At 39.3% G+C, this 15239-nt stretch overlaps 1 long non-coding RNA gene across 2 annotated transcripts in view; it reads left to right on the forward strand.

Moving 5' to 3' along the window:
- Positions 1-438: 438 nt before the first annotated feature.
- Positions 439-15239, forward strand: part of LOC113478258 — a 91421-nt gene continuing 76620 nt past the window's right edge. The window contains exons 1-3 of one of the 2 annotated variants that reach the window (XR_003398026.1): positions 439-670; positions 1545-1630; positions 3927-4830. This is a non-coding gene — a long non-coding RNA (uncharacterized LOC113478258). Of the gene's footprint in view, positions 671-1544; positions 1631-3926; positions 4831-15239 lie in introns of those variants that run through there. The other variant, XR_003398025.1, reaches the window with a different exon arrangement.

Consider the following 15239-nt stretch of genomic DNA (forward strand, 5'->3'; position numbering starts at 1 on the left):
CCTAAACTCAGGCTTCCAAAACTTTCCAGAAGTCTAAGGTATGATTGCCTTAGTTACCTTACTGATGCATTAGAGGGAGATGTAGGTTTTGGGCAACTATCTTTAACCCCTGGTGCAATAAGACAACAGCGAGAGTGCTGGGATTCTTCTTCCTCTACAAGTACTTGAGATTGTAACAGTTTTGTGTTTTGTTATTCTATGTTTCACATACATACTCTTTCACGTCAATTATTCACAATTTGCAAACAAGTATATACAAGTTACATGTAAGTTACATGTACAATAGAAATTAATTTTATTAACACACTGAGTGTTTTTTCCATTACATCTGTCAAGAAGGATTATTTTCCTGAAACTAATGTTCATGGTTGTGTTGATGGGACAAACCCTGCTTTAAGAAATCTGGATGGCTCTTAATCCTGGAAATGAACACTGGATTTTTTTTTTTTTTTTTTTTTTTTTTTTTTTTTTTCCTTCTTTCGATAGCAATAACTGTATATATTTGCATTACCTTGGAAATAAATTCCTTTCATGATTTGACTGAATGGACCATCTATTCTGCTAGGAAGAAACTAAGACACCAATTGTCCTGTATCCAGAGGAGCTGCTTTGCAGGCTGGAGATGGAGGAAGTCCCAGTGGTGGAACAGAAGCACCAGGGGCTGGGTAAGGTCTTCACAAATACTGCCAGATTATTCAAGCATAAGTCCTTATGTTTCTTTCATGTGTGAGAAGAGAAATGCGAGTTGAGGTGTTCAGATCTCTGTAAAGAGGAGTTGGTTCATAGGTACTGAAGAAGGAAGTTATCAAATAAGCAAGAAGTGGTTTCTTCCTGGCTGGAACCAAAAAGTCCTTACACTTAGCAGGATTTTCCCTTCCCCTCTCCAACCACACACTACTGTATAATGTCCACCAGCTAGTAAATGTATGTTACCTTATATGTGAACTATGTACTGACATTTTTAATAGATTTAATAGCTTATATTCCTGCTGTTTGGTAATATTTTAAATGGGTTTATTCATAAAATTTCATAATTTACTCAGCTATACTTACATAGGCATCATTAATGTGCATAGCTTTGGAGTGTCAGGGCACCGAGGGCACCAACAGACCCCAGTGCCCCTGCCTAGCTCCTGGGGCTCCCTGACCTGTCTGCAGCCCAGGACCCCATGTCAGCCCCAGGGCCATCAACCCCTGCCCCAGCAATGCTGCAGCAGGGCTGGGCTCCAGCTCCACCTGTGGGCCCACAGCCCAGCTTGGCCTTGGCCTGTACTAGTCCCCAGGGCGGTGCCCAATGCCCAGGGCTGGGGCTGCCCACTCCTGGCTGGGGCAGTGGGACAGGCGCTGGCTGGTGATGTCCTGCCCTGATGGACCCCTGAAGAGCCAGCCCTCCACTGGTACCCATGCCCTGCGCCAGGTAGCTGCATAGCACCCTGACTTGAGTTTGTAGTGAGCCCTTGCTACCCATAGTGCATAGAGATATCACCATTGTGTCCAGATACAGCAGACACAGCCTTTTCTAACCAAATATTCTTGTGAGACAGTGTTGGCCTCCAGAAGGAAAGGAGTCCTCATGGTAAAGGTGCTGTCCTTCATTCTCAGGAATGAACCACACTTCCGGTGAAAGCAGGTATGGAAAACTAGTTTTTATCTTACATTTGTTGTAGCGTTTTCCCTTGAAGTACATGACTCTAGTGTGCTGTATGATAATAATGCAACTGGACCAAAAGTGAAATTTTCAGTTATCAGCTTTCTGAAATTAAGTACAGGTTGACAACTTTTCAGACTTGAGAACAGCTCTACTCTTTTGTTTCAGGCTTAGCTGAGAAAGAGCTGAGATTTCTTAATCCAGATATTATATTTACATAATACTTATATCACAAGTTTTCTATCAAAAACGGTGAAAGCCTTATGTGGAAATGCCTGGCATCAGAGCAGATTTCAGCATGTTATTCAGTCACAGTAAGTTCCAGCACAACCCATTCTGAAGCTCAGATGGCATTAAGGATACACTTTAAGATATATTTGCATTCACAGGTCTCCTTTTATTCTTTTTTTTTTTTTTTTTTTTTTAAAGCAAAGTTTTGAAATTGTAACAAATACTTTGAGGTCCATCTGGAGTCTGATTAACACTGTCTCTGGAATCAAGATGTCTTATTGCTAGACAGCTGAAGGGAAATACATTTTCTCCATTGCAGTGTCTGTATATGCTGCATATTATCACTTCAGAGCTGGAGGAATTAACAGTGGCCTCTGCAAAGCTTCAGCACTTCTCTGTAGTCCCAGAGAGGGATGGTGCTTCATGATGCATCTTTTTCCAAGTAATAGTTTTGAAAGATGCATCCCATTATCCTTCCAGTGCAGGAAACCAGAGGTCTTTTCTATTTTCTGTGCCAAGACCTCCTTCCACCCTTAAACTGGCAACGCACAAAGAGCAGCTAGTGGAATATCCCATTAACCAAATGTATTACCAAAATTAAATGCTCTACTCATGTACTAGCCTTAGTATAACAGAGCCCTCTGAGTTTCATCCCTTGCTGTCTGTGCTAATCAGTAGCACTCTTTTGCTATCCCGTTCATTTTGTATTGTTTGAAATCCTAAATTTGAAGCATAACACCACTGTTATTTTTGGACTGACAGAGCACCAGTGCATTGCAGAAGATCAATGGAGAGATTTTGGCAGTGGAATAGGGAGCAACAGGGGCTTGTGGTGCTGCCCTTTGTGCTTGGAGTTGAGGTTTGTGATGGGGGGGCAGGACTGTGCTCTGCTTTCTGTTGGGTGCAAACAGTTTGCAGTTGAAGGCAGAGGAGATTTGGTTTTCATACACCTCTTGCGAACTGAGAAAGTGACTAAATGCTCTTTCATTTTGAAACTGAAAAGGAAGTACATTAACCTGTGGTTCTGCTGCTAAAATAATTTGTTTCAATTGCAATTCTTGTTTCTGAATCCTGATGATCATTTGATTTTGCTGATTGTGAGTTTGGAGCATCTGTGGACTCAGGAAAATTTCAGCAGCTTCTATCTGACATCAGTTTTAATATCTTTATTCATGACTATGGGATAAGTACTTCTCTATAAAGAATGCTTCTTGTGTACAGTTATATGGCAGTTAAAGTAAGGCAATTATTTGGAGGTTAATGGTAATAACATTTAATTGTATTATCTACTTGGCGTGCCGGTAACTGTCTCGTGGCAGTGTCCTGAACCTACAGTTGCATAAAATGAGTAATAGGCATCACAGTACATAGAAACCTTGTTGAAAATAATATTAGCTTTGAAAATCAAATAACCTTTCAAGTACACAGTCACAGTACTAAATTTTTACTCCGATTATATATATGTCTTAAATTTTCACTATCTGTTGGGTAGTGGAGAAATAGGTTTGGTTGTTGCAACATCATCCTGTCATTGCATTACTTAAATAGTATACTAAATATTGTATAAATACTTATGCATGAATGTTGTCAATACAGCATATGCATATGCAACGTATTTTGAGGACATGAATCCTCAAAATTGAAAATACAATTAAATGGCTTTATAAATCAAGAAGACATATAATATTTTTTAATGTTGATTTAAGTACCAACCAGAAGAAGGGGCAGTGCTGATAAATAGTGTGAATATTTGGGTTTAATTATTTGTAAGCATAAAACAAAAGCACTGGATTTGAATATCTTTATATTGGCTGCATTCACTAAGAAATAATGCTTCTGACTATTTCAGGCATTTAGCAAGCTTTTATATATATATATATATATATATATATATATATATATATATATACACACACACACACACACACACACACACACACTATAAGTTGAATACAAGCCCTTTCTGTTTGGGGGAAATCACATATTTAACACTTGAAGGAAAACTCAGTGTCTACATTGAGATACTTTTCCTTTCTCACTTTTGCAGCATGTCTTCTATTCTTCCACACTCGACTCAGAGTAATACTTGCAACTGCTGTTATCCAAACAAAGATATCTACTATCATTGATTGGTCCTAACCTGACTTCATCATACCTCAGATTCTGCCTTCAGGAGCAGCTTAGGAATTTGACTGAAGGAACCTCTTTGTAATACAGCTGTGAAGGGCAGCATTTCATACTAACTCACAAGAAGAGAAGATTTATTCTGGATTTAGGAGATGTTACTTTTATGCATATTTTTGAAAATTGAAGGGAAATAAGTAGCCTTCTATCCCCTTTCCCCTGAAGCAAAGAAATCTGAAAGCTGCAAATGGAACAGACTGAAGCCATTTTGGAGATGGATGTTTAAGTTGTACAGCATGTATCGGATTGTTTAATAAGTATTCTCTCTTTTTCTTTCATTACATGAGGGTTTGCTTTTCTTGGATCACACAGATTCTTGTAAAAATGTAACAAGCTACTATTCTGAATATGCCAAATAAGAAACAGATGTATCTCTTTAAAGAATAGTCTATCAGTAATATTAATGGGATTTCATGTTCAGGGACCAGGCACCTCCCTTTCCTCATGCCAGCCTTCTTGGCCTGAACAAAGAGGCTCTTCTAGCAATGACTTGCACGTGGCAAAGGAGATAAAGGAGGTTTTGGTAGCTACAGAATAAAGCATGGCATTTTTTCTCTTTTCATGATGTATTTTTAATGTGCTATACCTTTGACACAAACCACAAGGTTTTCTGTGGTGGACTGATTTAAACCCAAGGCTTGACCCTGTTGTCAATGTCTCTTTCACACCACAGTTTAACTGGTGTAACTCCATTGCCTCAGTGAAGTTCCTCTGACTTAAATGTGATCCTCCCCAATTTAATACCATGTAGATCTATATTCAGGTGACTAAGCAAGAGTCTTCAGGATGAAGAAAATTCCAGTTGGTATAACGTAAAATAGGATGTACATAATACTCCTTAGATGACAACTTATGCATTTTAGATTAGAGCTTTACTGTAGGTTTTGCATTATCTTTTTGCTTGAGCTGAAATGTCCCTGTACTCTCCAGTTCTCTTGCCTTTCTCAATAAAGCAAGCTTAGTGGTATGAATGACTGCGTACCTCTACTTCTTCATGAAAAACAGCTTCATATAACACATAACATTTATTTCTGTGCTATATACTATCAAAACATGACTTACCTGCTGTGCTGAAAGTAATCTAAAAGAGCAACTTCAGAAATGGCTGAAGTATGTCCTTTTGAGCTGATTAGACCCTCATGAGTATACTTGATGTGTCAAGCCTTGAGTTCCCTGTGAGACAGCCAAGTGGGTGAAGGCAAGCATAAGACAGATTCTGTGATTCTTGTAGCCACCCTGACTGCTCCCAAGTCTGTTATGGGCCAAGATGCCCTTCAGAAAAATCAAATAATAAAGCTGAGATATTCCTTTACTGCTGTTATTTTCTTTTACTTGCGATATTTCCAAAGTTGGGCAGATGGGATGTACAGTAATTGATTGTTGATGAAATGATAACTTAACCTAGATAAAGCATATACATACTGTTATTTCAGTAAAAGAAACAAGGCTCATGTTTAGCGAAATATAATACAGTAAACATCCTTTTGTACTGGCCTTGTTGTTTTTCTAAACTTGAGCCAGGCTGAGGTATTTGCCTTCCAAAATAGAATTTTTGCAAGAGTCTGCAAGTTCTGTAATACCTTTTTCAGTATCTGTTGAGTGAGCCAAAGGTCTGTGGTCTGTTGGGCATCTCAGTTACAACTCTTTCTTGAAGGCTTTAAGTCCTATAGACCTTTCTCTTCCTGAGAAAGGCTGTTGAGCATTTAATTTTCAACGTCTTCCTAGTTCCAAGGAAAACTCAAAAAAGTGAATCCAGTCTTCAACTGGTGATGCTCATGAGTCTTGGATGTCCATGATCTTTTGGTTTAAACTATTCATAATTATCAGAAGATTTTTATTATTTTTTTAATTTGACTTTTAACAACCTGAAAACACAGGGAAAAAACCATACATTTTCAAATTTTAACCCTATTTCTCTTAGAGCTCTGATTTTTTTCAGTAGTTACTGAAGTCTTGTTAGAATGACCTATTCAGATTTTCTCACCTTTTTGTGCATCTCACCTTTAATGCATTTTAGAATGATTTTTAAGTAAATATTTTATATGTCCAGTCTTTTTCCATAGATGTTTTTGCCACTCCTCACAACTTGTAGAAAATTACTTTTAAACAAGGTAAATCACCTGAGAGTTTTGTATTTGGTATTCTGTTTCCTTAACACCAAGTGTTCTGGTAGCACAAGCTAACTTGCATTTAGAAATCTTCCTAGAAACATTCAAAATATTTCTCTTTACAGTAGATGAAGATTGCTTAAAAACTGAACTCCTGCTTGGTGGGATATTTGAAGTTTCAGAATATATGTAGTTTATTTTTTTTCTTGAATTATACCAGAGAGTCAAAAGTGCTTGCAGAAAAAGAATTGAAATGTTTTTCTTTGATACTATCAGATCAAATATAAGAAAACAAAAATTCTCTCTTCAGGGAAGAAATGCTGGATATTTGATGATGACAATATTAATGACCTTTGAAAATGCATTATAAATCCAGGGCAATGTCAACATTGGTATTAGTGGTGGATAAGTTTGTTTAAATAGCATTTAAAGCAGCTTATTCATGAAACACAATCTTTTGAATGTTTAGAAATGTCTTATTGTATTATTATGCTAGAGCTTATAGTTAGAGCTGACCTGTTGCTCATTTAGCTGGAACTGAAAAAGTTGTTCTTGCAGTCTATCATATTTGCTTGGAAGGAAGAAAGGCTGGCAAAAAGCAGCATTGCTGATAAATTTGTTTCCAGTGAGGAGGCACTAATGATATTCAGGTAAATATCCAAAACATTAGGTGACCTTCATTAGAATGGTGTTATATACCAACGTGTTCAACTGCCAACTGTAGCCAAAAGAATCCTAGTTTAGTGTCTCTGAACAATGCTGGTACATTTTTTTGCAAAGAACAATGCTGGCCATGCTTATCCATGGGATACTCATTAGTAGTTTGATTAGCATTGTTCTGAAATACTGTTTTCCAGCCAAAACCTAACAACCTTCCCCTCCATCCCCCTCTGTGAAAACTATGCTAAAACTCTGTAAGGAACAATGAAGTTTTACAATCATTTAGTGGGCACACTTTTGTTCTTCAGTTGCGTCTGTACAATAAGGGGAAATCTGCAAAGTGGTGAGCATCCTCATCCCCTACTAAGTTCAAGAAGAAGCACCAGAGTTTAATTAGTCTTTAATATGTCTTTCTAAGAACTTTTGATTCAGAATTATCAAGATGACCTTATCAAAATGTCCTCTTTCAGCAATGAGAGAGTGTGTATATTTTAAACAAAAACCACTATGCCATACTTATTTGCAAAAGCTTGGGTGTTTCCATGGCTCTGAGAAATCTGCTGTATGTAAGGACTTATGTACCATTTGATGGACATTTTTGATATTAAAAGCAAGATGTAGGTCCAGCTTGCAAACTGAAGAGGCTTCATCCTGCACTGAGACGTGTCTGAATCTGAGCTTCAGTAGATCCTGGTGAAAGAAGTTTTGCTTTATGAGCTTTTGCTTTATGAATTTGGGGTTGAGTAATGCGATTGATTGCCTCTGCAACCCAATTTTGTGTTTCCAGGGTCAGCGCAAGAGGAAGACCAGGAAGAGGCAAGACTAATGCAATACATTAGGCAAGATTATGCAATACATTAGGATTGAGGCTTCCCTGGTTTCAGTCTGTGTTACAGAGGTATTAATCATCATCAACAGGAGTAGACCTGATAATTATAGGATGCTTCTTACTGTTTCTGTAACTCTTATGTGTATCTCCAGGTCTGAAGAAAATGAGTTTTCTGCCAATGGTGGATAAAAAACGTAGGTATGGATCCATTGTACTCTGAATTTTCAATCATGTCAGCTGAAGATGAATGGGGAAGATATAAAGAAAATTTAGTTAGTAAAGTTTGATTCTGTGCTTCAGGGCTGGAATAATTACTGAGACTGCTGGAAGATGTGCATGGCAGCCTACTCTGTATCTGCTATGGTGGTGAGCACTGTGCTTATGGCATTGACCATGCAGTTGCCACTCAAGCAACAGAAGCTAGCAATTCCTGATTTCTGTCTATGGACAAGACGTGTTATCATGAGGTCAAGGGTCAGAGCCTGTTAAGATGTATGGAAAGTTGTAAAAGATGCCCAAGCTATCTGCAAAACAGTGATGTGTGAAGGTCAGAGGTGGCCTATCTGGCTTGCCTCATCTATTCCAGGGGAACAGAAATTATGCATGTCTCCACTGTTTGTACTGTGGACCTGGTGAGGTTTTCTATTAACAGGACAGTGTTTTTCTCCATCAACCTGTGAGCCATTGGAAAACAGTTCTGCTCTTTCTGCATCTTTCTGTGATGGCAAATAGGGTAGAATGCGTGATGTCTGAGCTTCAGTAATTTGCTTGTAGCTATGGAAACTTGCATAGAGAAGACATCCCTTATAGCTGTCCTTGTAGAATCACAGAAATGAATGGGCTACATGTTTCTCCTTGATGACATGTCCTACACTTTTTCTCTACATTCCTGCTACAGCTACCTGTAAGATCATGGTGGAGTGTGCATTTTGCTGGCAAAAATCTAGATATCAACTGATAATTGTGGCAATTGCTACAACACTGCATTTCATCTCCAGGATTTTTGTCATGTGTTGCCACCAAGTTGGTATTGGCTGAAGACTGAGAATGGTAGACATCAAAGATCATCTCTGTGATCTCACAAAGCTGCCATTTCTTTGCATTCTTTGTGTTCTCTGACACAGCCTTGGGACACCTCCTGCTAGCATCCCTGGCATCACTTCTTGCCTTCAAACTGGTAGTCTGGCTAAAGGCTGTGCCATAGTGGATGCCTTAGAATGATGTGTTTCAGCAGGTGAAGAAGACTGTTGTCCTAGCACACCTCAGAGATTTAAATCCTGATGCTTTTCTGACACGCAGTCCTCACAAGTATTTTTAAGGCTTGGGAAGATCTACAGATAAGAAAAATACTTTTTTGTCTTAATTTGGAAAGCTTCATCATAAGTATCAGGACCTGAATTGTTATCCTGGACTCACAGCAGTGCCACACATCTAAAACTGAGGGTTGCAAGGAGATGCTAGGATTTTGGTGTAGGTCCAATGATGGCCTTGGACATGACCTTCTTAGAAACATTCTCAAAGGTAGCCAAGATTGAGCAGGAAGTGTAGCTATGATTAGTTAAAGTTGTCAGTGACTAGAGGATGGGAAGTGGGGAAGTGAAAGAGCGAGGCAGTGGGCACTTTTCTCTACATTATTTTGATTATATTCGATCAGCACTGCTATAAAGATACACATGGCATCTGAAAAGCTATCTCTTCTTCATGAAGTTAAAGAGGCTTGTTTCTGATGAAATCCTGCAGAGATGGAAAATGATGGCTGCCTTCCCTGATGCTGAGAAAAGAGATAACTGATCTTGCAGTACTCACTGCAGTGCCAGTGTCTTACTCATGTGTCCGTGTTGGCAGTCGTAGACAATTATTTGAGCTGGAAAGCTAGGGCAGCATGCATGAGGTGTCTGGTTTTGTGATTAGAACCTGGGTTTGTCTTGTTGCAAAGTTAAATTATGAGTATTAGTAATGTTTTGAATCTGCTAAACTGAAAACTTAACCAGCTAAGATCTGGGAGTGAAAGACCATGTGCCGTCGAGGTTTCACTGTGGTTGCTGCATGGAGCAGGCAAAACAGGGAGTTTGCAAGGTGTTGTTAGACTGGTTGCAGGGTGGGGAGGAAGTCACAACTATTTGTGAAGCATCACTAGGCTTGAGTAGCTTCCATGACTAAAAGACAACATTAAATAAGAGTGATATGCACACTCGGAACCCTGTAAATATTCCCCCTTTCCCATTTCTGCCTGGACAGGTTGCTCTGACTCATCTAGATTGTAATGAATGCTCTTGTCTGCTTTTGTATCTGAGTTGCGCTTGATCTCTCTAGAGATACATAGGACCTGTGGCCTTCCATGCCCGGGGCATCTATCCTATTCCTGTCTGAAAACTATATCCGTCCCTGGATATCTGCCATGCCAGCCTGCTTCCTGAAGGTGCTCATCATTGAAAGATTTATATGACCATGTTCCTGGATTACCAAGCTCCAAATCCTTTAAGGCATGGCATTGTTTTGGCTTGCTGTCTTGCATGTAATCTGCCTGTTGCTTGGTCCGATAATAGCGCAGGATCCTGATGATCCGCATGACATACACTGCATGTAAATGGCCCATATAGCCATGCTGCTCTCATCCAAATCCTTGATTCAAAGGAAAAGCAGGTTCCTCTGGTACCACTTTCACAGTGGGACAGATCACAATTTGTACACTACAGCTGTGGTCTTATAGAGGTCACAGAGATAAAGGCATAAATGTGGTCATAAATAGGTTAAAGACTAGAAGAGTACTGTAGAATTTTTTGTTTTGCAAGAAAGTTGCACTCTGTAGGTAGCTGAAGGTGGTATCAGCACTATCTAGTGAAAAACAGCATTTTTTTCTCTGCACGGAATAGTAGGAAAGGGACCTTGATCTTACTTACAAATGAAGTGGGACATCCAGAAGCATCATTTCCAAATCTTTCATGACTGGTGAAGGGGAAGGAAGGCATCCAGCTGGGTGCAAAGGCGATTCAGGGCACAGTGAAGTACACAGATGACCACAAGTTTTTCCAAAAGAAATGGGCGTTCTGACTTCATCTGAGATTTAAACTGAGTTAAATCTGAGCTGCCAGAGCCCATCATTCGTGTGTGTTATGGATCAGTGACCACTTTTAGGTGATCTTACTCAGGTTTCTGTTGTTTTATGAATCAGACAGTATGATGTTATCTATGTATGAACATTTCCCTCACACAAATCTTTTCAGCAGCCCATGAGCTTGTCAATCCGGGCAGAGGTAACTGTTGTGATGTCAAAAAGGCACAGCTTTATTAGGTTCTGTTAAAATGGGAAGGGAGGGGTGTTTTTCAGCCAATTAGTACTGAAGAAAAAAAGCAAAAACCGTGTCTTCCTCAAACACAGTACACCATGTACTTCTTATTAAGGGCAATGTGTGTGCTGAGTGTCACATTTCAAACTTCAGCTGTTTTTGCTGTTGCCCTATTCAAAAACAAGTATGGTTAGAATTTCATTACAATGGGAAAAGTGTGTGCATATATTTGTTTCCCACTGTTCCATAGCACAAAAGCTGTTGGGAATTTGCTCCCATTTTAGCAAGATGTACTGGTGTTGTGTTTTGTTTTGTTTTTACCCTAAAGCATAAAAAAAAATCAGTTTCAAAACTGGATAAATGTGTGAAACCAAGAGGCTAAGGAAGAAATTATTTTCCAACTTTAACTAGTATCAGTGCTATTACTGTGCTAGTTGTCTGAATCCTTCAGCTAGGATCTCACAGTAAATAAAATTAAAGATATAATTAGCGTAGGTATTTATGGAGGTTCAACTGAGAACAGGGTTTTACGTGAAGGAGTGTGTCACTTCTTTAAGTGACTTCGTGACTTCTGTGTTTCACTGCAGGAATCTTTTTGTGACTGGATATGAGGCTTTTAGGGCTCCTACATTATTCCAACCACATTATGTAGGGTGAAAGGGTTAGTGTATATGTCTAATTTGACAAGACAGATGAAGTGAAGGAGCCAGTCTTTATTGTTGAGATAGGGAAATGAGGTGAAAGAGACATATGTCAAAAATCAGATAGATTACAGCTAAGAACTGAGGCCATGTCTTACAATTCCCTTAATGATAAGAGAAAGCATTTCTGTTTGGTTATGGCAAACTAATACAGGTAAGTGTGCCATACTGAAGTGACGTCTGTTAAGGTCTTTTGGAATTCCCCTCTCTCGTCCCCTGCCTATTCACAACAAAATGTATTTTCACTAACAATGATTCTGCAGTGCTTTTGTACTATATGTACAGGAAGCTGAATGAGTGTCTGGGGACCTATTAACTGGATCTATAAAAAGTCTGTGTCAATAAAATCCTGTCAGATCTATCCTTCAGTACTGTGATTACAGAAGAGGAAAAAGAAAGGCATTGCTCAATGTGACTGCAATATTCCAGCGCGTAATCTTCTCCCATGTGGTCATGTTTCCTCAGATAAGAAAAATTGCCGCTCTGCTGTCAGTGGGGATGGGGTCACTGAATGGGAACAGGAGCATTTTCATTTTTTTCACAATGGACAGTTGTTTTGTGTGTTTTCCTGACTGGATAAACTATGTCCATGGTTACTGAGCAAAGTTTATTTCTGTAGGAAATAGGTAACCATGTTTGTGCAGTGGGGGTATCAGAACACAGAGGATTTGAAAGGAAGGGTCCAGAGGTCATCAGCAGAGGGGATATGATGAGGAAATGCAATGAGATATATCGTGTGGATGCTGGCATATAGTTCATGGGATGCTTCCTTTCAAGCACTGGTGAGCAAGAGAGGCAAATAGAAGCTCTTTGATAACACAGCAGCAGGGTGAATTCATTTCAGGGCCAGCTCTTTACCTTGAATAAAATAGTGCAACTGATTTATGCCCACAGAGGATTTGGCCTGAAGCTTTAATTGCTTTCTTGGTTAAGTTTTGTTTTCCTTATGTGCGCTCAGACTATCAAAAGAGTGTTAAATGTTATATTTCACCAAAACCTGTTGCTCCTGCCACCCTATTTGTTCATTACGTTCTCTTTAAGTATGGCTGCAGAGTAACTTGATTTCATAGCTCTAATAAAAAATGTGTCCAGAACTACAAATGGCTTTGTGAATGGCCAAAAGCATTCCTAAATTGTCATTTCTTGTTAAGTGACCAGTGGAATGCTGACAGGCTATAAAGGTAGAGTTAATCTTACCAGATAATTTATGCCATTGCTACACTGTTTGTATCCTGTGTTTCCACATTCACCTTTAGGTTTCCACATTGCTTCAGGTATAACTTGTGCTATGACCTTGTATAACATTATTGCCTAGAGCACCAATTAAACTGTGACTGAAGCTCAGGTAGCTATAAGCATAAAGCTGAGTGCTGCTGAGAGTGAAAAGTGTTGCTCAGACCAGACTTAAGACACTGCACAAAAACCGGGATGGAAACTCAGGCAGTTGGTTTCTGCTGAGTGCTATGCAGTTATCCTGCCTAAGTTTAGGATCTAAAGCCCTTCCAAATTAACATTTACTTGAACTGGATTTACTCTTGAAGACTATGTAGCTCTTACAAGGAAAAAGTGATAGTACTTTCCCCAAAGGCTTGACAGTATAAAAGAACAACAGCAAACAAATAGTGGATAGCAAAAGGGATATTTTAAATTTGCTTTTGCAGGTAAGATTCAAATGCATGGAGAGACTGAATGATTCATGTAGGATCATGCTTAAAAATGCGAAATGTGGTGTTAAACTGAATTTTCAGGCCAGCACCTTAATGGCAGGATGTGAGCTACTTTTGTTTCACTGTTGATTTGTGCTTTTTATGTGCACGTGTATCCATATTTTGGTTGTACTTGAATCATAATCAAATATTCATGGTAGAAATAATGGCTGTGGCAATTTCAGGTGTGACTGTATCCCTGGCTGCTTGTTACCATATTTCTGAGCCAGGTGGTGGAATGGGATGCAAGAAAGTTCCTCACCCTGCCTCAGAAGATGTATGTGTCTGGTTTAGCAGGGACATGGCTACCTAAGTGCGGCTGGCTGACGCTGTGGTGGAGCAAGTCAAAAAGCATTCACTGAGACCTCATATTCCTCATATCCTCCAAAGGATCTCAAAGTTTTTAGATCTTTGAAGTCTCTCTAGAAGTGGGTAGAAATGTGTGAAATTGTGCATTAGATTACACTCACAGTAAAAGATCATTTTTGCATGGGTAATGTACCTGTCTGAACTGTAGTTGTATTACGTTTTCTCTCACTGGGTGCATATTGCTGGTATTGGGAAGCTGTATGGCAATCTGATACCTGACAGTTCGTGTTGTACAATCAGTTTGCTACTCTTATAGCCATAATAATGCCTCATAGTTGTAGCATGTTTTTATAGAGGATAAGAAAGCAATTGGTCATCACACCATGCCTGAGGTGCTGCTGGAGGTTGCAATGAAAGAAAGTGAAATCAGGAATTAGAGTAATATTTTGGTTCAAGCAATCCATCAGAAGGAAAGCAGACAGACTGGAGCTTCCATGTCAGTGGTCAGCTATTTCTTTGATTGATGCTCTTAGGGGTAGTATCAGCTGAAGCTCTGTGTTGCCTGAGTACAGAAGGATTTATGATGATTTGTATTACAGATGATGAATTTGCTGCAAATAAATAATGGGTCTTCAGCAAGAGGTGGAGGCAGCTTCAAGTGTGGACCAACATTAGCTCCCCAGTGCCTGTAGGAAAGTTATTGAGAGAAAGGTGCCAGGCTATGCACAGTAGTGCACAGTGGGAAGATGAGACCCAACAGACATTTATTGAAACAGGAGAGGAGCAAACTGTGCACAGGGAAAACATTTTCTCCATGAGGACAGTCAGGCAGTGGAGCATGTGCCCAGAGGGGTCGTGTGCTCTCTGTCCTTTGAGGTTTTCAAGACCCAGTCGATCACAGCCCTGAGCATTCTGGTCTGACCTCATAGCTGTGTCTGCTTTGAGCAGGAGGTTGGACTGGAGACATCCAGAGGTCCCTTCTAACCTAAAGTATCCTCCGATCCCATGACAACTTACACCACAGAACTTTGCCATGTAGTTTCTTGAGGAAGCCAATACCTTTTGCTTTAGTGGAATCATACATCCCTTAGAAATTATTTCAGCTTTGATTAAAGAATTCTATCTATATTCTATTTTGTTAATTATGCTTGTAATTTAAAAAATGGATGACAGCTTATCTCAAAACTCTCATAGTAAAACTAAAAACCTCCTACCTCTTCTCTAATTTTCTTCTCTTCCTCTCCAGAAAAAGTCCCCAAACAGAACTAAAAAATCCCCTGACTGTTAAGTGAGATATCAGTATGGAGGACCATATTTATTGGTGCAATCTTTGGTTCCATTTCATTGTTTTTAGTTTGTTTGTTTCCTTAAATTAAATGCAATGTCTTTTGTTCTTATTCAAAAAAGGTTCTGTTAAGTCATTTGGGCACATCTTGTAAAAGAAGGGTGAATTATGGGCCATATGGGGCACGTTATTTTTCAGACATACATTGGACTGGCAGCTGGAAGTTCCCATTGTCTCATTTTAGGAATTAATACACAAGAATAACTGGGGTTTTTTGTGTCTGCAAAAGTC

This window comes from Athene cunicularia (genome assembly GCF_003259725.1).
Source record: "Athene cunicularia isolate RWA chromosome 3 unlocalized genomic scaffold, athCun1 chr3_part1, whole genome shotgun sequence".
Classification (NCBI taxonomy): domain Eukaryota; kingdom Metazoa; phylum Chordata; class Aves; order Strigiformes; family Strigidae; genus Athene; species Athene cunicularia.